Raw genomic sequence first — 24,587 nt, forward strand, 5'->3', positions numbered from 1 at the left:
AGGTGTCTCCCCGGGTGCCTGACTTAAACAAACCACCTCACTATCAGAATCCTCCTTGTCAATTTCCTCCCCAGCTCCAGCAACACCCATATCCTCATCCTGGTGTACTTCAACAGTGACATCTTCAATTTGACTATCAGGAACTGAACTGCGGGTGCTCCTTCCAGCACTTGCAGGGGGCGTGCAAATGGTGGAAGGCGCAACCTCTTCCTGTCCAGTGTTGGGAAGGTCAGGCATTGCAACCGACACAATTGGACTCTCCTTGGGGATTTGTGATTTAGAAGAACACACAGTTCTTTGCTGTGCTTTTGCCATTTTAACTCTTAAGTTTTCTAGCAGGAGGATGAGTGCTTCCAACCTCAGGTGAAGCTGAACCACTAGCCTTGAACATAGGCCAGGGCCTCAGCCGTTCCTTGCCACTCCGTGTCGTAAATGGCACATTGGCAAGTTTACGCTTCTCCTCAGACGATTTTGATTTAGATTTTTGGGTCATTTTACTGAGCTTTATTTTTTTGGATTTTACATGCTCTCTACTATGACATTGGGCATCGGCCTTGGCAGACGACGTTGATGGCATTTCATCATCTCGGCCAAGACTAGTGGCAGCAGCTTCAGCACGAGGTGGAAGTGGATCTTGATCTTTCCCTATTTTACCCTCCACATTTGTTCTCCATTTTTTAATGTGTGGAATTATATGCCAGTAATATATCAATAGCAATGGCCTACTACTATATATACTGCGCACAACTGAAATGCACCACAGGTATGGATGGATAGTATACTTGACGACACAGGGGTAGGTAGAGCAGTGGCCTTCTGTACCGTACTGCTATATAGTATATACTGGTGGTCAGCTAACTGTGCAAAACTGAAATGCACCACAGGTATGGATGGATAGTATACTTGACGACACAGAGATAGGTAGAGCAGTGGCCTTCTGTACCGTACTGCTATATAGTATATACTGGTGGTCAGTGACCATGTCGATTTTACCTTCAAACATAAAGCTATACCTTAAACACACTTTTACCATGGAGACGCTGCGGCCGCTTGACTTATTATGCACTCTACGTACTTTGTACGCTATTTGCGTACAGAGTCTAGTACCTTGTACGGACTTAGCGTACAAACGCCGCGCTGGGGGTACAAAGTACACACAGTGTGCACACTCCCAGAGGTACACTTTAAACCTTCGCAGTAATGCAATGCAATGATATTACACTTTAAACCTTATGCAGGGAAAAGAGGACACAACACCGATTTGTAGTTAATCACTGGGTTCCGACACCACAGAGTAATATATCTGAAAGGGGGTTTAACAATACAAATTATGCACTACAATACAACAGAGTAAATGGCTACAGTCAATGTACATACGTGAGAATATTCACATGCGCTTCCCGGTCCGGTCCTCCTCTATCAGGTTGAAAGCGTTGAGAGTCTTGTTACCGGCCAGGCTGCAGCAGGCTTTTTATACAGTAGATCAAAACATAATACAATAGACACTGTGTGCTCTTCTTCCATTGGTTCGTGGGTCAGACATATCCTGTGCACCGGGGACCATTGGTCAGCTCAAGAAGTTGGCGATGGCTAAGACTTGAGATGTGGTTTCTGTTGTTTGCATCTGAGTTCCCGCCCCATGACCAGTTAAACCCATCACATTAATCATACATAAATCTGGTATTATTAATAACTTAAAGTGGTAATATATAATAATGTTCTTATTCCCACCAGATTAATGTTTTCGTGACTCTGAACAATATGATCCCACACATGATATGATTATCTATTTCAATCCTCGAAATATACATATATCCACATACTCATATATATATATATATATATATACACATATATATATACACATACACATACTCCTGCTATCACAATTTGTTAGGAATTATATATATATATATATATATATATATATACAAACACACACACACACACACACACACACACACACACACACACACACACACACACACACATCTCCATGAGTTTAGACTATGAATGTTAATATCTTAGATTTCTAAATGTCTGGTTTTGTGTTTTGGTTATCTATTGTTAATTGATTTTCTAACAGCTTCGGTTCCTGGGTATTGTCTCTTCGTTTGTTTTTGTCTTCAGGTGAGACAATGACAATCCAGTACTCATTGTTTTAAATAGAAACTCGGCTATCCTAGTAAACAAAGGTGTTTGCCTTCTTCATAGAATTTCAAAGCTTAGTGTAAATAAGGCCATTGTATTTTAGTCTCTGGGAGTTTTAATTTATGTGTGACTGATCTTCATGCTATTTAGAAGAAAAAGCAGACAGTGTGGGATTTATACAATATATATATAAGATTTATGATATGTCTTTGTGGCTTTTCCATGAAAGTACAAACTCCACTGTAATTACTCATACCACGCTCAAACCGTGCAGGACCGCGGGAGTGACCATACGCAATTTGCGAATATGTGCATGCGCAGCCGAACACGCACGCACACGGAGGCCACCTATGTGGTGTTTGTATGTAATGTGTATTTTGTAATATTTTCTGACTTCGACATCAGCAAACTGTGCAAAACTGAAATGCACCACAGGTATGGATGGATAGTATACTTGACGACACAGAGGTAGGTAGAGCAGTGGCCTAAAGTACAGTACTGCTATATAGTATATACTGGTGGTCAGCAAACTGTGCAAAACTGAAATGCACCACAGGTATGGATGGATAGTATACTTGACGACACAGAGGTAGGTAGAGCAGTGGCCTACTGTACCGTACTGCTATATATTATATACTGGTGGTCAGCAAACTGTGCAAAACTGAAATGCACCACAGGTATGGATGGATAGTATACTTGACGACACAGAGGTAGGTAGAGCAGTGGCCTAAAGTACAGTACTGCTATATAGTATATACTGGTGGTCAGCAAACTGTGCAAAACTGAAATGCACCACAGGTATGGATGGATAGTATACTTGACGACACAGAGGTAGGTAGAGCAGTGGCCTACTGTACCGTACTGCTATATAGTATATACTGGTGGTCAGCAAACTGTGCAAAACTGAAATGCACCACAGGTATGGATGGATAGTATACTTGACAACACAGAGGTAGGTAGAGCAGTGGCCTACTGTACCGTACTGCTATATAGTATATACTGGTGGTCAGCAAACTGTGCAAAACTGAAATGCACCACAGGTATGGATGGATAGTATACTTGACGACACAGAGGTGGGTAGAGCAGTGGCCTACTGTACCGTACTGCTATATATTATATACTGGTGGTCAGCAAACTGTGCAAAACTGAAATGCACCACAGGTATGGATTGATAGTATACTTGACGACACAGAGGTAGGTAGAGCAGTGACCTACTGTACCGTACTGCTATATAGTATATACTGGTGGTCAGCAAACTGTGCAAAACTGAAATGCACCACAGGTATGGATGGATAGTATACTTGACGACACAGAGGTAGGTAGAGCAGTGGCCTTCTGTACCGTACTGCTATATAGTATATACTGGTGGTCAGCAAACTGTGCAAAACTGAAATGCACCACAGGTATGGATGGATAGTATACTCGACGACACAGAGGTAGGTAGAGCAGTGGCCTACTGTTTCGTACTGCTATATATTATATACTGGTGGTCAGCAAACTGTGCAAAACTGAAATGCACCACAGGTATGGATGGATAGTATACTTGACGACACAGAGGTAGGTAGAGCAGTGGCCTTCTGTACCGTACTGCTATATAGTATATACTGGTGGTCTGCAAACTGTGCAAAACTGAAATGCACCAAAGGTATGGATGGATAGTATACTTGACGACACAGAGGTAGGTAGAGCAGTGGCCTTCTGTACCGTACTGCTATATAGTATATACTGGTGGTCAGCAAACTGTGCAAAACTGAAATGCACCACAGATATGGATGGATAGTATACTTGACGACACAGAGGTAGGTAGTGCAGTGGCCTACTGTACCGTACTGCTATATAGTATATACTGGTGGTCAGCAAACTGTGCAAAACTAAAATGCACCACAGGTATGGATGGATAGTATACTTGACGACACAGAGGTAGGTAGAGCAGTGGCCTACTGTACCGTACTGCTATATATTATATACTGGTGGTCAGCAAACTGTGCAAAACTGAAATGCACCACAGGTATGGATGGATAGTATACTTGACAACACAGAGGTAGGTAGAGCAGTGGCCTTCTGTACCGTACTGCTATATAGTATATACTGGTGGTCAGCAAACTGTGCAAAACTGAAATGCACCACAGGTATGGATGGATGGTATACTTGACGACACAGAGGTAGGTAGAGCAGTGGCCTTCTGTACCGTACTGCTATATAGTATATACTGGTGGTCAGCAAACTGTGCAAAACTGAAATGCACCACAGGTATGGATGGATAGTATACTTGACGACACAGAGGTAGGTAGAGCAGTGGCCTTCTGTACCGTACTGCTATATAGTATATACTGGTGGTCAGCTAACTGTGCAAAACTGAAATGCACCCCAGGTATGGATGGATAGTATACTTGACGACACAGAGGTAGGTAGAGCAGTGGCCTTCTGTACCGTACTGCTATATAGTATATACTGGTGGTCAGCAAACTGTGCAAAACTGAAATGCACCACAGGTATGGATGGATAGTATACTTGACGACACAGAGGTAGGTAGAGCAGTGGACTACTGTACCGTACTGCTATATATATATAGTTATAGTGGTGGTCAGCAAAATTCTGCACTGTCCTCCTACTATATACTACAATGCAGCACAGATATGGAGCGTTTTTCAGGCAGAGAACGTATAATACTGGTGGTCACTGGTCAGCAAAACTCTGCACTGTCCTCCTACTATATAATACTGCTGGTCCCCAGTCCCCACAATAAAGCAATTAGCACACTGAGCACAGATATTTGCAGCACACTGAGCACAGTCAGATATGGAGCATTTTTCAGGCAGAGAACGTAGATATTTGCACTTGCAGCACACTGAGCACATATATTTGCAGCCCACTGAGCACAGATATTTGCAGCACAATTTGCAGCCCACTGAACATAGAAACTGAGAGGACGCCAGCCACGTCCTCTCACGATCAACTCCAATGCACGAGTGAAAAATGGCGGCGACGCGCGGCTCCTTATATAGAATACGAATCTCGTGAGAATCCGACCGCGGGATGATGACGTTTGGGCGCGCTCGGGTTAACTGAGCAAGGCGGGAGGATCCGAGTTGCTCGGACCCGTGAAAAAAAAGGTGAAGTTCGGGCGGGTTCGGATCCCGAGGATCCGAACCCGCTCATCACTAGTAGTGACATATCTACATCTTTCCTCATCACTACAAGCTGATTGTTCAAATTGTGCGACAAATTCAAATGTATCAACTCTGTATATTCATGGACATTGGTTTTGAGCTTATGTTTTTATAAATAAATTTTTATGTTAGTATATGCTATCGGACAAAATTTATCTGTAAAACACTGTAAGGGTCCGTTTTAAAGTAGGGCGTTGATACGACCCCCTTGGCCCCATTACCTCTATTTGCTTCATATTTTCACACACTTAGGGGTAAATTTACTAAGGTGGGAGATTTTTAGAACTGGTGATGTTGCCCATAGCAACCAATCAGATTATATCTATTATCTGCTAGAAACAGCTAGATAAAAGGTAAGTTGAATCTGATTGGTTGCCATGGGCAACATCACCAGTTCTAAAAATCTCCCACCTTAGTAAATTTACCCCTTAGTTCCTCCTAACAGGGAACTTAGAGGTTACAGGCAGCCACTTATAATTTCAGCGTTTAAATTTAAAATAGCGCAGTGGGAGAGTATTTTTTGTTATTTTTATGTATATATATATATATATATATATATATATACAGGCAAAAGACTGGCACTCCACTTTCCTGAAGTCAACTGCCGCAGGTGCTCAGCTCCAGAGAAGATGTAGGAAACGAGATGAGAGGCACTCAGCGGTCTTGTATAAAGGAAGAAGCAGACACCACGGATGGCAATGCGACGTTTCGGATTTTACTCCTTTTTCAAGCGACAGACATACAACAAGACATACACAGTGTTCTTACCTAAATACCCTCTAAAGGATCATCTCCACACGTGCATCTCCCGTTCCTGAATCTGGGCCGCCCGCACTTCCGGTGAACGTCACTTCCGGCGACAGTCTCCGCAAGCGTTTCAGTGACGTCACGCCGCATCCTTCAACTCACCGGCAGCATGTAGCTTAGCAACCAAGTCCCAGGAAATGATGTAGACGGGGGCCTAGGCTCCACTCACCCAATCAAATTCCTCGGTATCGTCACCGCCTACCTTTTCCGGAAAGTGTTGTCTGATGCTTGTCGGGGCGTTGACATAGCAACCAGGGTACATAGGAAGTGAGATGCACTATAGGAAATGAAAAACAAACTACATATAAGTGTTATATAAAAAACATATAATTGCAGCACAAATCGGAATCACTAGTAAGAAACCATGTTAATAAAGACATGTAGTATTGCTGATTGCTAAATTTTGTAGTTATTACGTTAACTATCAATCAAATGACAAGTAGGACTAAAAGGTATAATGATTTACAGGAAAGAGCTGAATGTTAAATGTTCATTAAGGCCACTAGGTTTGACAGTGTCCAGTTTAAATATCCACTGTGCTTCAAGACACAACAATCGCTTCCCTCTATCTCCACCACGGAGATCGTCCGGAACGTGATCAATGATCACATATCTCAGCGTTGATAAATTGTGTTTTTCTTGAGCAAAGTGTCTTGCTACCGGTTGGTCATTATCTTTTCCAGAAATAGCGGCCCTAATAGCAGAGCGGTGCTGGGCAATTCTCTCTCTGAATGTTCTAATAACTTGGTACTGAGGCATGTAAGAGGATGATGAATTAGAAATTTTTGTCCATTATGTGGATGCATAATGTATTTAGAGGCAATCATGAAGCTGCAGGTTGTACATCCCACACATCTTTAACAACCATTTGGTCTTTTTTGTACATTAGGGGTGGTTCTTTTGGATATATCTGTGCGTACTAGCCAATCCCAAATGTTACGACCTCTTTTGTAACATGACATGATGCTAGTGTGTTTCAACATTTTCAGTTCTTTGTCTTGTTGAATCATTGGCCATAATGACTTAGAAGTTTGTTTAATACTCTTGTCAGCCGTATTATAGGTATGTACCCAGTGTATTCTGTCTTCTTTTTTGATTGAAGATTTTCTACTAAGTGTTTCTTCTCTACTTAGCCTGTTTACACGATCCCTTGTTTTGGCTAATATATTAGGGGAGTAGCCTCTTGCTATAAACTTTTCTTCCATGTGATCCATTTTTAATTCACATTCTGTGGGATCACTAGTTATTCTTTTTACCCTCAAGAATTGTGAGAAGGGTAAACCTCTCTTCAGAGATGGAGGATGGTGACTCTGGGCGGCCAGAAGTGTATTTCGATCCGTAGGTTTCGTGTAAATAGCAGTACGTAGTTTATTGTTCTCCAATGAAATTAGTACATCTAGGTAATGAATTGATGTTTGACTCATCTCGTACGTAAATTTAATAGGGCTGTCTTGAAGGTTGACGTTCTCCATAAAATTGGAGAATTCTTCCTGTTCGCAGGTCCAAAACAGGAGCACGTCGTCTATATATCTCGTATAAAACGAGATTTTTGAGGCCATAGTTGATGTCAGAAACATTTTTCTTTCCACTGCAAACATGTATGAATTGGCGAATGCCGGGGCCACAGGGGACCCCATGGCACAACCTGTTAGTTGTACATTAAAGATGAAAAAATTCCTGGTTAATGTAAGTTCCAATAATTTGCCAAACAATTCAACTGGAGGATCCGAGTATTCGACATTATCTTGAATCAGATCTATCGTGGCCTGTATCCCATCTTGATGTGGGATGCTTGTATATAGACTTGAAATGTCCAATGAGCAGAGCCATGTATTTGAAGGAATTTCTCCCAGGTCCCCAAGTTTAATCAGTAGAGATGTCGTATCTTGTAGATATGATTGCTCTGCTTTTACACAAGGCTGCAAGTGATGATCCAAATATTTAGATACATTGATGTATAAGGATTCTCTTGCCGAAATGATAGGTCTCCCCGGGGGATTTACCATGTTTTTGTGGATCTTAGGGAGACAATACAGGAGCGGTACTCGTGGTTGTGAAATAATCAAGAATTCTGCCGTCTCCTGTGTCATCATGTTATCTTCAACAGCCTTTTTAATGACCAACTCGAGTTCTTTCTTATATGTTTGTGTCGGATCTTGCGTTAACCTTTTGTATACCATTTCGTTAGAAAGTTGTGTATACACTTCCTTTTTGTAATCTTCAATGCCCCACACCACTATGCCACCTCCCTTGTCAGCCGGCAAGATCATGATATTGTCATCCTTTCTCAGAGATTCTAAGGCTGTAAATTCATCTTTTCCTAAATTGGAGAAAATGTTGTTGTTCTTTTTAGATTCCATCATAACTTGGGTATCTAGGACTTTAGTAAAGCTGGAAATGGAAGTATTATTTGAAAAGGGTTCAAACTTAGATTTCTTTTTAAATTTGCTGGTTGCTTGTTCTCCTGTCGAAGATCTTCTGGGTTCATTCTTAAAGAACTCTCTCAGTTTGAGTTGTCTATTGAGATAAGCTTGATCCACTTTCCATTCGAATCCCTTAAATTTATTCGTCGGAACGAATGACAAACCCCTATTCAAAACTTTTAGCTCTGAAGTAGTGAGAACTTTCTCTGTCAGGTTGAATACTAGGTCGTTTTCTTGGGACGTCCACGGCTCTTTTTTTCTTTTTCTGTAGCACTGTCCGCCCCTTCTGATCGGTCTGTGCTCTTTCTGCGACCCGCGCGGGTTTTGACCCCTAAAGGGGGTTTACCGCGGACATTTTTACTGGGTCCTCTCACTCTTCCTGAATCTCCAGCAGAAGAGTTAGAATCACTGGTAGTTACTTCATCCCTGTTGGTTCTCTGAAAAGGTCTACGTGCTCTATAGGGTTTGTTCCTTTGTCCCTTAGTACCCGATAACCATGGATATACGTTGTATTCTGTATAGTCTCTATTAACCTTCTCAAATTTATTTTTCTTAAAGGTTACCAATTCAGACTTAAATTTAGTTACTTGTTGTTCCAATTTTTCCAGCCAGTTATTGGTGTCATCCTTCCGTAGATTTTCTGTATGTATGCGTTCAAAATCACCAATTTTTTCTCTGATGACTTTTAGTTCTCTTGCTGATTCCTCAATGACCAGTGTCATGAGGTCAAATGAACAATTATTTAAAACAGCGACCCATCTTCTACAGAATTCATGGTTAAATCTGCCTATCGTCTGCATATTCTTCACCCGGAATCCTCTTGGAATTTTTTTCTCTCTATAATACTCCGAGAGTGTCACACCATGCATAAGAAATTCTATTTCTTTTTTCTTCATTTTAAATAGAACGTCATATATTTCCTCCATCGTTGGAGCTCCCCCCGACTCAACCAGTCTCTCCGAGAAAAGGACTGCCATGCTCTCGTCTTCAGAGAAGTGTAATCTTTCTCCTGGAGGAATCATTAGGCGTCCAAATGGCATGTCATCAGGTAAGCTTCTGGTTTGATCCATCGTAAGCTTTCCGGCGTGATGCAAGTGTTTAATAAAACCATCAGCTGTCTCACCTTGTGTCCCCTGTAATTGGGGTAAAGAGACAGCGGTAACAACTTAATTGTATGTAGCCTTGAGAGCGGTATAGAGAAAAATGGCTTATTTGGAGGGGGGTGCTCACGTCCAACTGGTCTCCCGGAATCACTCCAAAATACAGTGTATGTAGAGGCAAAAGACTGGCACTCCACTTTCCTGAGGTCAACTGCCGCAGGTGCTCAGCTCCAGAGAAGATGTAGGAAACGAGATGAGAGGCACTCAGCGGTCTTGTATAAATGAAGAAGCAGACACCACGGATGGCAATGCGACGTTTCGGATTTTACTCCTTTTTCAAGTGACAGACATACAACAAGACATACACAGTGTTCTTACCTAAATACCCTCTAAAGGATCATCTCCACACGTGCATCTCCCGTTCCTGAATCTGGGCCGCCCGCACTTCCGGTGAACGTCACTTCCGGCGAACGTCTCCGCAAGCGTTTCAGTGACGTCACGCCGCATCCTTCAACTCACCGGCGGCATGTAGCTTAGCAACCAAGTCCCAGGAAATGATGTAGACGGGGGCCTAGGCTCCACTCACCCAATCAAATTCCTCGGTATCGTCACCGCTTACCTTTTCCGGAAAGTGTTGTCTGATGCTTGTCGGGGCGTTGACATGGCAACCAGGGTACATAGGAAGTGAGATGCACTATAGGAAATTAAAAACAAACTACATATAAGTGTTATATAAAAAACATATAATTGCAGCACAAATCGGAGTCACTAGTAAGAAACCATGTTAATAAAGACATGAAGTATTGCTGATTGCTAAATTTTGTAGTTATTACGTTAACTATCAATCAAATGACAAGTAGGACTAAAAGGTATCACATGGAAGAAAAGTTTATAGCAAGAGGCTACTCCCCTAATATATTAGCCAAAGCAAGGGATCATGTAAACAGGCTAAGTAGAGAAGAAATACTTAGTAGAAAATCTCCAATCAAAAAAGAAGACAGAATACACTGGGTACATACCTATAATACGGCTGACAAGAGTATTAAACAAACTTCTAAGTCATTATGGCCAATGATTCAACAAGACAAAGAACTGAAAATGTTGAAACACACTAGCATCATGTCATGTTACAAAAGAGGTCGTAACATTCGGGATTGGCTAGTACGCACAGATATATCCAAAAGAACCGCCCCTAATGTACAAAAAAGACCAAATGGTTGTTATAGATGTGTGGGATGTACAACCTGCAGCTTCATAATTGCCTCTAAATACATTATGCATCCACATAATGGACAAAAATTTCTAATTCATCATCCTCTTACATGCCTCAGTACCTATTTTATCTATGTTATAAACTGCCCTTGCGGCCTGTATTACGTAGGCAAGACTATTAGAACATTCAGAGAGAGAATTGCCCAGCACCGCTCTGCTATTAGGGCCGCTATTTCTGGAAAAGATAATGACCAACCGGTAGCAAGACACTTTGCTCAAGAAAAAATAAGAATTTACTTACCGATAATTCTATTTCTCGGAGTCCGTAGTGGATGCTGGGGTTCCTGAAAGGACCATGGGGAATAGCGGCTCCGCAGGAGACAGGGCACAAAAAGTAAAGCTTTCCGATCAGGTGGTGTGCACTGGCCCCTCCCCCTATGACCCTCCTCCAAGCCTCAGTTAGGTACTGTGCCCGGACGAGCGTACACAATAAGGGAGGAATTTTGAATCCCGGGTAAGACTCATACCAGCCACACCAATCACACCGTACAACTTGTGATCAAACCCAGTTAACAGTATGATAACAGAGGAGCCTCTGAAAGATGGCTTCCTAAACAATAACCCGAATTAGTTAACAATAACTATGTACAATTATTGCAGATAATCCGCACTTGGGATGGGCGCCCAGCATCCACTACGGACTCTGAGAAATAGAATTATCGGTAAGTAAATTCTTATTTTCTCTATCGTCCTAGTGGATGCTGGGGTTCCTGAAAGGACCATGGGGATTATACCAAAGCTCCCAAACGGGCGGGAGAGTGCGGATGACTCTGTAGCACCGAATGAGAGAACTCCAGGTCCTCCTTAGCCAGAGTATCAAATTTGTAAAATTTTACAAACGTGTTCTCCCCTGACCACGTAGCTGCTCGGCAAAGTTGTAATGCCGAGACCCCTCGGCCAGCCGCCCAAGATGAGCCCACCTTCCTTGTGGAGTGGGCCTTTACAGATTTAGGCTGTGGCAGGCCTGCCACAGAATGTGCAAGTTGGATTGTGCTACAGATCCAACGAGCAATCGTCTGCTTAGACGCAGGGGCACCCATCTTGTTGGGTGCATACAATATAAACAACGAGTCAGATTTTCTGACTCCAGCTGTCCTTGCAATATATATTTTTAATGCTCTGACAACGTCCAGTAACTTGGAGTCCTCCAAGTCACTTGTAGCCGCAGGCACTACAATAGGCTGGTTCAGATGAAATGCTGACACCACCTTCGGGAGAAAATGCGGACGAGTCCGCAGTTCTGCCCTGTCCGAATGGAAAATCAGATATGGGCTTTTGTAAGATAAAGCTGCCAGTTCTGACACTCTCCTGGCCGAAGCCAGGGCTAGTAACATGGTCACTTTCCATGTGAGATATTTTAAATCCACCTTTTTTAGTGGTTCAAACCAATGAGATTTTAGAAATTCCAAAACCACATTGAGATCCCACGGTGCCACTGGAGGCACCACAGGAGGCTGTATATGCAGCACTCCCTTAACAAAAGTCTGGACTTCAGGAACTGAAGCCAATTCTTTTTGAAAGAAAATCGACAGGGCCGAAATTTGAACCTTAATAGATCCCAATTTGAGACCCATAGACAATCCTGATTGCAGGAAATGTAGGAATCGACCCAGTTGAAATTCCTCCGTCGGAGCACTCCGATCCTCGCACCACGCAACATATCTTCGCCAAATGCGGTGATAGTGTTGCACGGTTACTTCCTTCCTTGCTTTAATCAAAGTAGGAATGACTTCTTCCGGCATGCCTTTTTCCTTTAGGATCCGGCGTTCAACCGCCATGCCGTCAAACGCAGCCGCGGTAAGTCTTGAAACAGACAGGGACCCTGCTGAAGCAAGTCCCTCCTTAGAGGTAGAGGCCACGGATCTTCCGTGATCATCTCTTGAAGTTCCGGGTACCAAGTCCTTCTTGGCCAATCCGGAACCACTAGTATCGTTCTTACGCCTCTTTGCCGTATAATTCTCAATACTTTTGGTATGAGAGGCAGAGGAGGAAACACATACACCGACTGGTACACCCAAGGCGTTACCAGCGCGTCCACAGCTATTGCCTGCGGATCTCTTGACCTGGCGCAATACCTGTCCAGTTTTTTGTCGAGGCGAGACGCCATCATGTCCACCATTGGTCTTTCCCAACGGGTTACCAGCATGTGGAAGACTTCCGGATGAAGTCCCCACTCTCCTGGGTGAAGGTCGTGTCTGCTGAGGAAGTCTGCTTCCCAGTTGTCCACTCCCGGGATGAACACTGCTGACAGTGCTATCACATGATTCTCTGCCCAGCGAAGAATCCTTGCAGCTTCTGCCATTGCACTCCTGCTTCTTGTGCCGCCCTGTCTGTTTACATGGGCGACTGCCGTGATGTTGTCCGACTGGATCAACACCGGTTTTCCTTGAAGCAGAGGTTCTGCCTGGCTTAGAGCATTGTAGATTGCTCTTAGTTCCAGAATGTTTATGTGAAGAGACGTTTCCAGGCTCGTCCACACTCCCTGGAAGTTTCTTCCTTGTGTGACTGCTCCCCAGCCTCTCAGGCTGGCGTCCGTGGTCACCAGGATCCAATCCTGTATGCCGAATCTGCGGCCCTCCAATAGATGAGCACTCTGCAACCACCACAGAAGAGATACCCTTGTCCTTGGAGACAGGGTTATCCGCTGGTGCATCTGAAGATGCGACCCTGACCATTTGTCCAACAGATCCCTCTGGAAAATTCGTGCATGGAATCTGCCGAATGGAATTGCTTCGTAAGAAGCCACCATTTTTCCCAGGACTCTTGTGCATTGATGTACAGACACCTTTCCTGGTTTTAGGAGGTTCCTGACAAGCTCGGATAACTCCTTGGCTTTTTCCTCCGGGAGAAAAACCTTTTTCTGAACCGTGTCCAGAATCATCCCTAGGAACAGCAGACGAGTTGTCGGCATTAACTGGGATTTTGGAATATTCAGAATCCAGCCGTGCTGTTTTAGCACTTCTTGAGACAGTGCTAATCCCCTCTCTAGCTGTTCTCTGGACCTTGCCCTTATTAGGAGATCGTCCAAGTATGGGATAATTAATACGCCTTTTCTTAGAAGAAGAATCATCATCTCGGCCATTACCTTTGTAAACACCCGAGGTGCCGTGGACAATCCGAACGGCAGCGTCTGAAACTGATAGTGACAGTTTTGTACAACGAACCTGAGGTACCCCTGGTGTGAGGGGTAAATTGGAACGTGGAGGTACGCATCCTTGATGTCCAAGGACACCATAAAGTCCCCTTCTACCAGGTTCGCTATCACTGCTCTGAGTGACTCCATTTTGAACTTGAACTTCTTTATGTACAGGTTCAAGGACTTCAGATTTAGAATAGGTCTTACCGAGCCGTCCGGCTTCGGTACCACAAATAGAGTGGAATAATACCCCTTTCCCTGTTGTAGAAGAGGTACCTTGACTATCACCTGCTGAGAGTACAGCTTGTGAATGGCTTCCAAAACCGTCTCCCTTTCTGAGGGGGACGTTGGTAAAGCAGACTTCAGGAAACGGCGAGGCGGATCTGTCTCTAGTTCCAACCTGTACCCCTGAGATATTATCTGCAGGATCCAGGGATCTACCTGCGAGTGAGCCCACTGCGCGCTGAAATTCTTGAGACGACCGCCCACCGCCCCCGAGTCCGCTTGAGAAGCCCCAGCGTCATGCTGAGGCTTTTGTAGAAGCGGGGGAGGGCTTCTGTTCCTGGGAAGGAGCTGCCTGTTGGTGTCTCTTCCCCCTTCCTCTGCCTCGTGGCAGATATGAATATCCCTTTGCTCTCTTGTTTTTAAAGGAACGAAAGGGCTGCGGTTGAAAAGTCGGTGTCTTTTTCTGTTGGGGAGTAGCTTGAGGTAAAAAGGTGGATTTCCCGGCTGTAGCCGTGGCCACCAAATCTGATAGACCGACTCCAAATAACTCCTCCCCTTTATACGGCAAAACTTCCATATGCCGTTTTGAGTCCGCATCGCCTGACCACTGTCGCGTCCATAAACTTCTTCTGGCCGAAATGGACATAGCACTTACCCGTGATGCCAGTGTGCAGATATCCCTCTGTGCATCACGCATATAAAGAAATGCATCCTTTATTTGCTCTAAAGACAGTAAAACATTGTCCCTATCCAGGGTATCAATATTTTCAATCAGGGACTCTGACCAAGCTACTCCAGCACTGCACATCCAGGCTGTCGCTATAGCTGGTCGTAGTATAACACCTGTATGTGTGTATATACTTTTTTGGATATTTTCCATCCTCCTATCTGCTGGATCTTTAAGTGCGGCCGTCTCAGGAGAGGGTAACGCCACTTGTTTAGATAAGCGTGTGAGCGCCTTGTCCACCCTAGGAGGTGTTTCCCAGCGCGCCCTAACCTCTGACGGGAAAGGGTATAAAGCTAATAACTTCTTTGAAATTAGCATCTTTTTATCGGGGGCAACCCACGCTTCATCACATACATCATTTAGTTCTTCTGATTCAGGAAAAACTATAGGTAGTTTTTTCACACCCCACATAATACCCTGTTTAGTGGTACCTGTAGTATCAGCTAAATGTAACGCCTCCTTCATTGCCAAAATCATATAACGTGTGGCCCTACTGGAAAATACGGTTGATTCGTCACCGTCGCCACTGGAATCAGTGCCTGTGTCTGGGTCTGTGTCGACCGACTGAGGCAAAGGGCGTTTTACAGCCCCTGACGGTGTTTGAGGCGCCTGGACAGGCACTAACTGATTGTCCGGCCGTCTCATGTCGTCAAACGACTGCTTTAGCGTGTTGACACTATCCCGTAATTCCATAAATAAAGGCATCCATTCTGGTGTCGACCCCCTAGGAGGTGACATCCCCATATTTGGCAATTGCTCCGCCTCCACACCAATATCGTCCTCATACATGTCGACACACACGTACCGACACACAGCAGACACACAGGGAATGCTCTTAACGAAGACAGGACCCCACTAGCCCTTTGGGGAGACAGAGGGAGAGTTTGCCAGCACACACCAAAAGCGCTATATATGACAGGGATAGCCTTATAATAAGTGCTCCCTGTATAGCTGCTTTTATAATATAATTTTTGCCACTATTTTGCCCCCCCCTCTCTTGTTTTACCCTGTTTCTGTAGTGCAGTGCAGGGGAGAGACCTGGGAGCCGTCCTGACCAGCGGAGCTGTGTAAGGAAAATGGCGCTGTGTGCTGAGGAGATAGGCCCCGCCCCTTTTCCGGCGGGCTCGTCTCCCGCTCTTTAGTGTATTCTGGCAGGGGTTAAATATCTCCATATAGCCCCCGGAGGCTATATGTGAGGTATTTTTTAGCCAAATAGGTTTTCATTTGCCTCCCAGGGCGCTCCCCTCCCAGCGCCCTGCACCCTCAGTGACTGCCGTGTGAAGTGTGCTGAGAGGAAAATGGCGCACAGCTGCAGTGCTGTGCGCTACCTTTAGAAGACTGAGGAGTCTTCTGCCGCCGATTCTGGACCTCTTCATGTTTCAGCATCTGCAAGGGGGCCGGCGGCGAGGCTCCGGTGACCATCCAGGCTGTACCTGTGATCGTCCCTCTGGAGCTGATGTCCAGTAGCCAAGAAGCCAATCCATCCTGCACGCAGGTGAGTTCACTTCTTCTCCCCTAAGTCCCTCGTTGCAGTGATCCTGTTGCCAGCAGGACTCACTGTAAAATAAAAAACCTAAGCTAAACTTTCTCTAAGCAGCTCTTTAGGAGAGCCACCTAGATTGCACCCTTCTCGGCCGGGCACAAAAATCTAACTGAGGCTTGGAGGAGGGTCATAGGGGGAGGGGCCAGTGCGCACCACCTGATCGGAAAGCTTTACTTTTTGTGCCCTGTCTCCTGCGGAGCCGCTATTCCCCATGGTCCTTTCAGGAACCCCAGCATCCACTAGGACGATAGAGAAACACAATTTATCAACGCTGAGATATGTGATCATTGATCACGTTCCGGACGATCTCCGTGGTGGAGATAGAGGGAAGCGATTGTTGTGTCTTGAAGCACAGTGGATATTTAAACTTGACACTGTCAAACCTAGTGGCCTTAATGAACATTTAACATTCAGCTCTTTCCTGTAAATCATTATACCTTTTAGTCCTACTTGTCATTTGATTGATAGTTAACGTAATAACTACAAAATTTAGCAATCAGCAATACTACATGTCTTTATTAACATGGTTTCTTACTAGTGACTCCGATTTGTGCTGCAATTATATGTTTTTTATATAACACTTATATGTAGTTTGTTTTTCATTTCCTATAGTGCATCTCACTTCCTATGTACCCTGGTTGCCATGTCAACGCCCCGACAAGCATCTGACAACACTTTCCGGAAAAGTTAGGCGGTGACGATACCGAGGAATTTGATTGGGTGAGTGGAGCCTAGGCCCCCGTCTACATCATTTCCTGGAACTTGGTTGCTAAGCTACATGCTGCCGGTGAGTTGAAGAATGCGGCGTGACGTCACTGAAACGCTTGCGGAGACGTTCGCCGGAAGTGACGTTCACCGGAAGTGCGGGCGGCCCAGATTCAGGAACGGGAGATGCACGTGTGGAGATGATCCTTTAGAGGGTATTTAGGTAAGAACACTGTGTATGTCTTGTTGTATGTCTGTCGCTTGAAAAAGGAGTAAAATCCGAAACGTCGCATTGCCATCCGTGGTGTCTGCTTCTTTATTTATACAAGACCGCTGAGTGCCTCTCATCTCTTTTCCTATATATATATATATATATATATATTGCAATGTAGCTTGGCACTCAGGACATGTTTCCTCTCTGTGCACTTTGACTCACGTTCTGACGAAAAAGCCTGCAGGCTTAGAAACGTTGACGCACCTGATGAATATGTTGTTCCTGTAATACACAAACTTTTTGACATACCTGGGAGTGCTGCCTCATTCCTATTCATAAGAGATTGGAACTATATATATATATATATACCACCTAACTTTTTGGTTCTTCAGTGCAGGACTCCTGCGTACTTCTGAAAAGGGGTGTGGTCTCAACTAAAGGGGGTGTGACTTTGCAGAAATGCCACAATCGCGAGCCACGTTTTCTTCATTATGGGGGCATGCCCAGAACTCTGTGAGCTGCTGGCTATGCCCCTAGCCTCTCTGTCTCCCGTGTATAGATGCAGTGTGCATGCATGCAGCGTCTATTCACGTTGCTCTGCTATGCATGGCAGTGAGAGACAAGGGAGCCTTTCAACTGCCTTCCCACCGCGGGACATTACGGCACAGAGCCCCCCAAAAAGAGACTGTCCTGCTAAAATCGGGACAGTTAGGAGGTATGCATATATATAGTTTTTGCCAAAATAAAGTAGGGAAAATTATTTATAATGCAGATTAGTTTCTTTTATTGACATAACATTTTTAAGCAATGTTTGTTAATCGAATTACACTCTATAAACATTTTTGCTTTTCAATTCAAAAGTGAACATGAGCCTCCCAACTGGTCAGAAACCAACAAATGATGATATCTGGTTTTGCTTACCTGTGTGACAAAGGGGGTCCACTGTGTTAAAAAAACGATCAATTCAAGCAAAAATCTAATTGACAATTAAGAGTTTGGAGATTAATGGAGAATTAGAAAGAATAGCTGGAGCTGATAAGAATCATAGGAAAGCACAAGTACAAGGGTAAATATGTTTAATCTGGCCATGGCTGCATAGAGATGAGTTAAATACCCTAATAAACTACTTGCATAAACACGAACATTGTTCAAGAAAGAGCAGGAAAATCAGTGAATGATTGTGGTGGGAAAAGTACACAGTCCCAGTAGAACACTGGGACTAAATAGACCCAGCTCAGCCTCCTAGGCTCCTTGCTACTGGACCTCTCTGACGTTCATTGAGGGACTCAGACAAGAGATGAGGCAGCATACAAACTGTTGGGAAAAGGTGCTCTAAAAAAACACAGGCATAATCACACATTGGGGTCAAGAATCTAGTGTCCAATCACTGGTATCCACATGCCGGAGGATCTAAGCCCAGACTCTGTTACAGTGCCCGAACTACAGTCTGATGCCAGAGGCCTGTTGCCCAAACTACTGTATAAGAGTTTGAAAGAAACAAAGAGTGACAGATCTTGCCACCAGGAAGAAGCCAAGAGCATTGGGATTAAGCTTATATTTGCCAGAGGCTGAGCCAGTTGTGGGAATGCTTTAGTTGCAGCACGCGGACGGATATGATAACGCTTTGCCTTTCCCCTGCTGCTACTAAAGCATTCCCACAACTGGCTCAGCCTCTGGCAAATTTAAGCTTAATCCCAATGCTCCTGGCTTCTTCCTGGTGCTCTGCACCACTGCCAGCATCTCCTGATTTGATGTAAACTGCCATCCTCAATGACCTGTCAACATCGTTGTCTTTCTCTGAATTTTAATTTTTCCGTCTTCTGCATTGGAGCACTTCCCTATGCACTGCCCACCATGCCTCCCCATCTGAACATGGCCTCCGGCCTGAGTGTGCCTGCAACACGCCTGCGCCTAGCCAACTCCTGTTACCTCCTGGGAAAGCCCACTAAAAATCACTCTTTCTGCATCCAAATCCATACTGCGCCTCCGAGTGGTAATTATTAGTTTGCATGCACAGACTAAATACATTGGTCGCTTGTGTCTGACATTGCCACTGCGTCTACGTGAGGCCCAGGACTCATCTCTGGAAATATAACTCTCTATGCCTACAATGTGGGTCAGTGATTTAGAGGGATCCTGCAGACAACTTGAAATATACCTAGTAAAGGGAAACCAAATGGTAACACTTAGACCTATAAGATAGACCATTCCAAAGGTAATCAACATGTAACAACATTAACTGGGCGCTAGTGCTGCTGAGTAGAAAAAAAACAAAAAACCTTTGAAATCAGTGAAAGCCTTTTTCTATCTGTTTTAGTCGGATTGTAAGCAAAGTGCTAGAGAAAACACACAGGAAAACTAACAATATGATGCATGTTTGCAGTTACAAATCCTTATTATTTATTTAGACGTATCTGGTGGATTTACATCACAAAATTTATACAGGTCGGAAGGTCCCTAAAAACACAATGTACATTTATCTATTTAGAGAATTCTACAATCTTTATATACATGTAACCAGGGAGGCCAATCCCGGGATCAGGATCGGTGGGATCCCGGGATTTAAGCCCTAAAACTGCCAGGATTTAATCCCGTGATTGGAAGGTCCAATCTCTGGGATTGAGGGATCAGCGTTGAGCGTCTTGAGGACGCTCAGACGCTGCCCGGCTTCCTCCTTCCGGCTCCCCAGCGCAACATGTCGTGCATTGAGAGGTCATCATCAGCTGCCGCACAGGGAGAGAATATGAAGTTTCCCACCCACGATATACGGTGAGTTATGTATGCGAGTGGGGAGAGGGGGCGGCCACATACATAAAAGCCAATCCTGGGTATCCTGGAAATCCCGGGATTGACCATTTTTCAATCCCGATACCCGGGATTGAAAAAAATGGCCCGGGATTGGCCTCCCTACATGTAACCCTATCTCAAAATGTAATTTCCTGTTGAAACCTTCTGTTTAACATTGTGCAATTGTGTGATAATGTTTAAGTTTAACGTTTGATTCCCAATTCCTCAAACTGAGTATAAGCCTGATGCAGCATTCATATTGTATGCGATGGAGTGATTATCGAACGATGTGCGTTCGATGGATGCATCTTCATACACAAGCAGAGAATTTGAGACCCCTTTGGTGGGATTTACTATACCAATCCCGGGAGCTGCAACATTTGCATATTATTGCACAGCTGCTGTATCTTAAATCACAGCTGCAATGGCATTTGCGTACATCTCTGAGTCAGGCCCTATGCCATACAGTAATTGTAAGGTCTGTGTTACAGTATATATTTTTTAAACGCAGCTGGGATGATGATGGTGCCAATCCCTTCTGCCCTGCATTGTCTTGCAAGTTGAGATGTGTGGCGGACACTTTTCGGGTTCTGTATTTTGGATCTGGATCTCGTTCGTGTTTTGGATCTGGATTGGTTTTTGCCAAAACCACCCTTTCGGGTTTTGGCTTTGGATCTGGATTTAAAAAAACAACAACATAAAAATATCTAAAATCACAGAATTTGGTGGTATTTTTGATCCTACGGTATTATTAACCTCAATAACATTTATTTCCACTCATTTCCAGTCTATTCTGCCTCACACCTCACAATATTGTTTTTAGGACTAAAAGCTGCACCAAGGTAGCTGGATGACTAAGCTAAGCGACAAAAGTGGGTCGCACAAACGTGGCCTATCTAGGGGTGGAACTGCAGTGGCAGACAGGATGGCAGTTTTAAAAACTAGGCCCCAAAAAGGACATAATGTAAAGAAAAAATAGGCGCAAGATGGAATTGTCCTTGTTTGTGCAAGGGCCTCCAAATTGCCTTTTTCCTGCCAGTATGCATACGGACTGTCTGACATGCCTACTTGGATGCTGTCACCGATATAATCCTCCACCATTCTTTCAATGGTGACAGCATCATATGCAGTGACAGTAGACATGTCAGCAATTGTTGGCAGCTCCTTCAGTCTGGACCAGATGTCAACACTTGCTCCTGACTGCCCTGCATCACCGCCCGCGGGTTGGCTAGGAAATTTTATTCTTCTCCTCGTAGCCCCAGTTGCGGGAGAAAATGAAGGAGGATCTAGTGACAGGTCACATTCCGCTTGAGTTGACAATTTTCTCAGCATCAGATATTTGCACCTCTGCAGACTTGTGTATGCCGGAAAGAGAGATACAATGTAGACCAGTGTTTCCCAACCTCGGTCCTCAAGGCACACTAACAGTCCTGGTATTAGTGATATCCAGGCTTGAACACAGGTGACTTAATTAGTACCTCAGTTATTTTGATTTAACCATCTGTGCTGAAGCCTGGATATCACTAAAACCTGCACTGTTGGTGTGCCTTGAGGACCGCGGTTGGGAATGCATGATGTAGACTTAGGAGTGAGCACGGTGGCCAAAATGTAGTGCTCTGATTTCGACATATTGACCACCCTTGAATCCTGGAAAAGGGAATGAAGGGCTCCATCCACAAGTCCCACATACTTAGAGGAAATCGCTCCATCTTAGCTCCCCCTTCAATTTCTCCAGCTGCTTCTGCAAAAGCCTGATGAGGGGAAATACCTGATTCAAGCTGGCGGTGTCTGAACTGATTTCATGTGTTGCAAGTTCGAAAGGTTGGAGAACCCTGAACAACATGGAAATCAATCTCTACATATTGAGATTTCTTAGTCTTTCTGGGTATGTTTTGTGGTGCATGGCCTACATCACAAAACATACCCAGAAAGACTAAGAAATCTCAATATGTATAGTTTGGAGCAGAGAAGGGAAAGGGGGGACATGATAGAAACTTTCAAATATATCAAGGGTTTTAACAAAGTCCAGGAGGGAAACAGTCTCCAAATGAAGAGAAGCAATAGGACACGAGGACATGCACTGAGACTGGAGGGGGGGAGGTTCAGGGGAAATTTGCGGAAAAATTATTTCACAGAAAGGGTAGTGGACAAGTGGAATAGCCTCCCATCAGAGGTGGTAGAGGCTAAGACAGTAGAGCAATTTAAACATGCATGGGATAGACATAAGGATATCCTTACAAAGAAATAAGGATCAAATAAGGTTAGAGATAAAAATTAGAGATGTGCACCGGAAATTTTTCGGGTTTTGTGTTTTGGTTTTGGGTTCGGTTCCGCGGCCGTGTTTTGGGTTCGAACGCGTTTTGGCAAAACCTCACCGAATTTTTTTTGTCGGATTCGGGTGTGTTTTGGATTCGGGTGTTTTTTTCAAAAAACCCTAAAAAACAGCTTAAATCATAGAATTTGGGTGTCATTTTGATCCCAAAGTATTATTAACCTCAATAACCATAATTTCCACTCATTTTCAGTCTATTCTGAACACCTCACACCTCACAATATTATTTTTAGTCCTAAAATTTGCACCGAGGTCGCTGGATGACTAAGCTCAGCGACCCAAGTTGCCGACACAAACACCTGGCCCATCTAGGAGTGGCACTGCAGTGTCACGCAGGATGACCCTTCCAAAAAACACTCCCCAAACAGCACATGACGCAAAGAAAAAAAGAGGCGCAATGAGGTAGCTGTGTGACTAAGCTCAGCGACCCTAGTGGCCGACACAAACACCTGGCCCATCTAGGAGTGGCACTGCAGTGTCAGGCAGGATGGCCCTTCCAAAAAACACTCCCCAAACAGCACATGACGCAAAGAAAAAAAGAGGCGCAATGAGGTAGCTGTGTGAGTAAGCTCAGCGACCCTAGTGGCGACACAAACACCTGGCCCATCTAGGAGTGGCACTGCAGTGTCACGCAGGCTGGCCCTTCCAAAAAACACTCCCCAAACAGCACATGACGCAAAGAAAAATGAAAGAAAAAAGAGGTGCAAGATGGAATTGTCCTTGGGCCCTCCCACCCACCCTTATGTTGTATAAACAGGACATGCACACTTTAACCAACCCATCATTTCAGTGACAGGGTCTGCCACACGACTGTGACTGAAATGACGGGTTGGTTTGGACCCCCACCAAAAAAGAAGCAATTAATCTCTCCTTGCACAAACTGGCTCTACAGAGGCAAGATGTCCACCTCATCATCATCCTCCGATTCATCACCGTGTACATCCCCCTCCTCGCAGATTATCAATTCGTCCCCACTGGAATCCACCATCACAGCTCCCTGTGTACTTTGTGGAGGCAATTGCTGCTGGTGAATGTCTCCATGGAGGAATTGATTATAATTAATTTTAATGAACATCATCTTCTCCACATTTTCTGGAAGTAACCTCGTACGCCGATTGCTGACAAGGTGAGCGGCGGCACTAAACACTCTTTCGGAGTACACACTTGTGGGAGGGCAACTTAGGTAGAATAAAGCCAGTTTGTGCAAGGGCCTCCAAATTGCCTCTTTTTCCTGCCAGTATACGTACGGACTGTCTGATGTGCCTACTTGGATGCGGTCACTCATATAATCCTCCACCATTCTTTCAATGGGGAGAGAATCATATGCAGTGACAGTAGACGACATGTCCGTAATCGTTGGCAGGTCCTTCAGTCCGGACCAGATGTCAGCATCAGCAGTCGCTCCAGACTGCCCTGCATCACCGCCAGCGGGTGGGCTCGGAATTCTGAGCCTTTTCCTCGCACCCCCAGTTGCGGGAGAATGTGAAGGAGGAGATGTTGATAGGTCGCGTTCCGCTTGACTTGACAATTTTCTCACCAGCAGTTCTTTGAACCCCTGCAGACTTGTGTCTGCCGGAAAGAGAGATCCAAGGTAGGTTTTAAATCTAGGATCGAGCACGGTGGCCAAAATGTAGTGCTCTGATTTCAACAGATTGACCACCCGTGAATCCTTGTTAAGCGAATTAAGGGCTCCATCCACAAGTCCCACATGCCTAGCGGAATCGCTCTGTGTTAGCTCCTCCTTCAATGTCTCCAGCTTCTTCTGCAAAAGCCTGATGAGGGGAATGACCTGACTCAGGCTGGCAGTGTCTGAACTGACTTCACGTGTGGCAAGTTCAAAAGGTTGCAGAACCTTGCACAACGTTGAAATCATTCTCCACTGCGCTTGAGACAGGTGCATTCCACCTCCTATATCGTGCTCAGTTGTATAGGCTTGAATGGCCTTTGCTGCTCCTCCAACCTCTGAAGCATATAGAGGGTTGAATTCCACCTCGT

This window comes from Pseudophryne corroboree, chromosome 5 (genome assembly GCF_028390025.1).
Source record: "Pseudophryne corroboree isolate aPseCor3 chromosome 5, aPseCor3.hap2, whole genome shotgun sequence".
NCBI classification, from domain to species: domain Eukaryota; kingdom Metazoa; phylum Chordata; class Amphibia; order Anura; family Myobatrachidae; genus Pseudophryne; species Pseudophryne corroboree.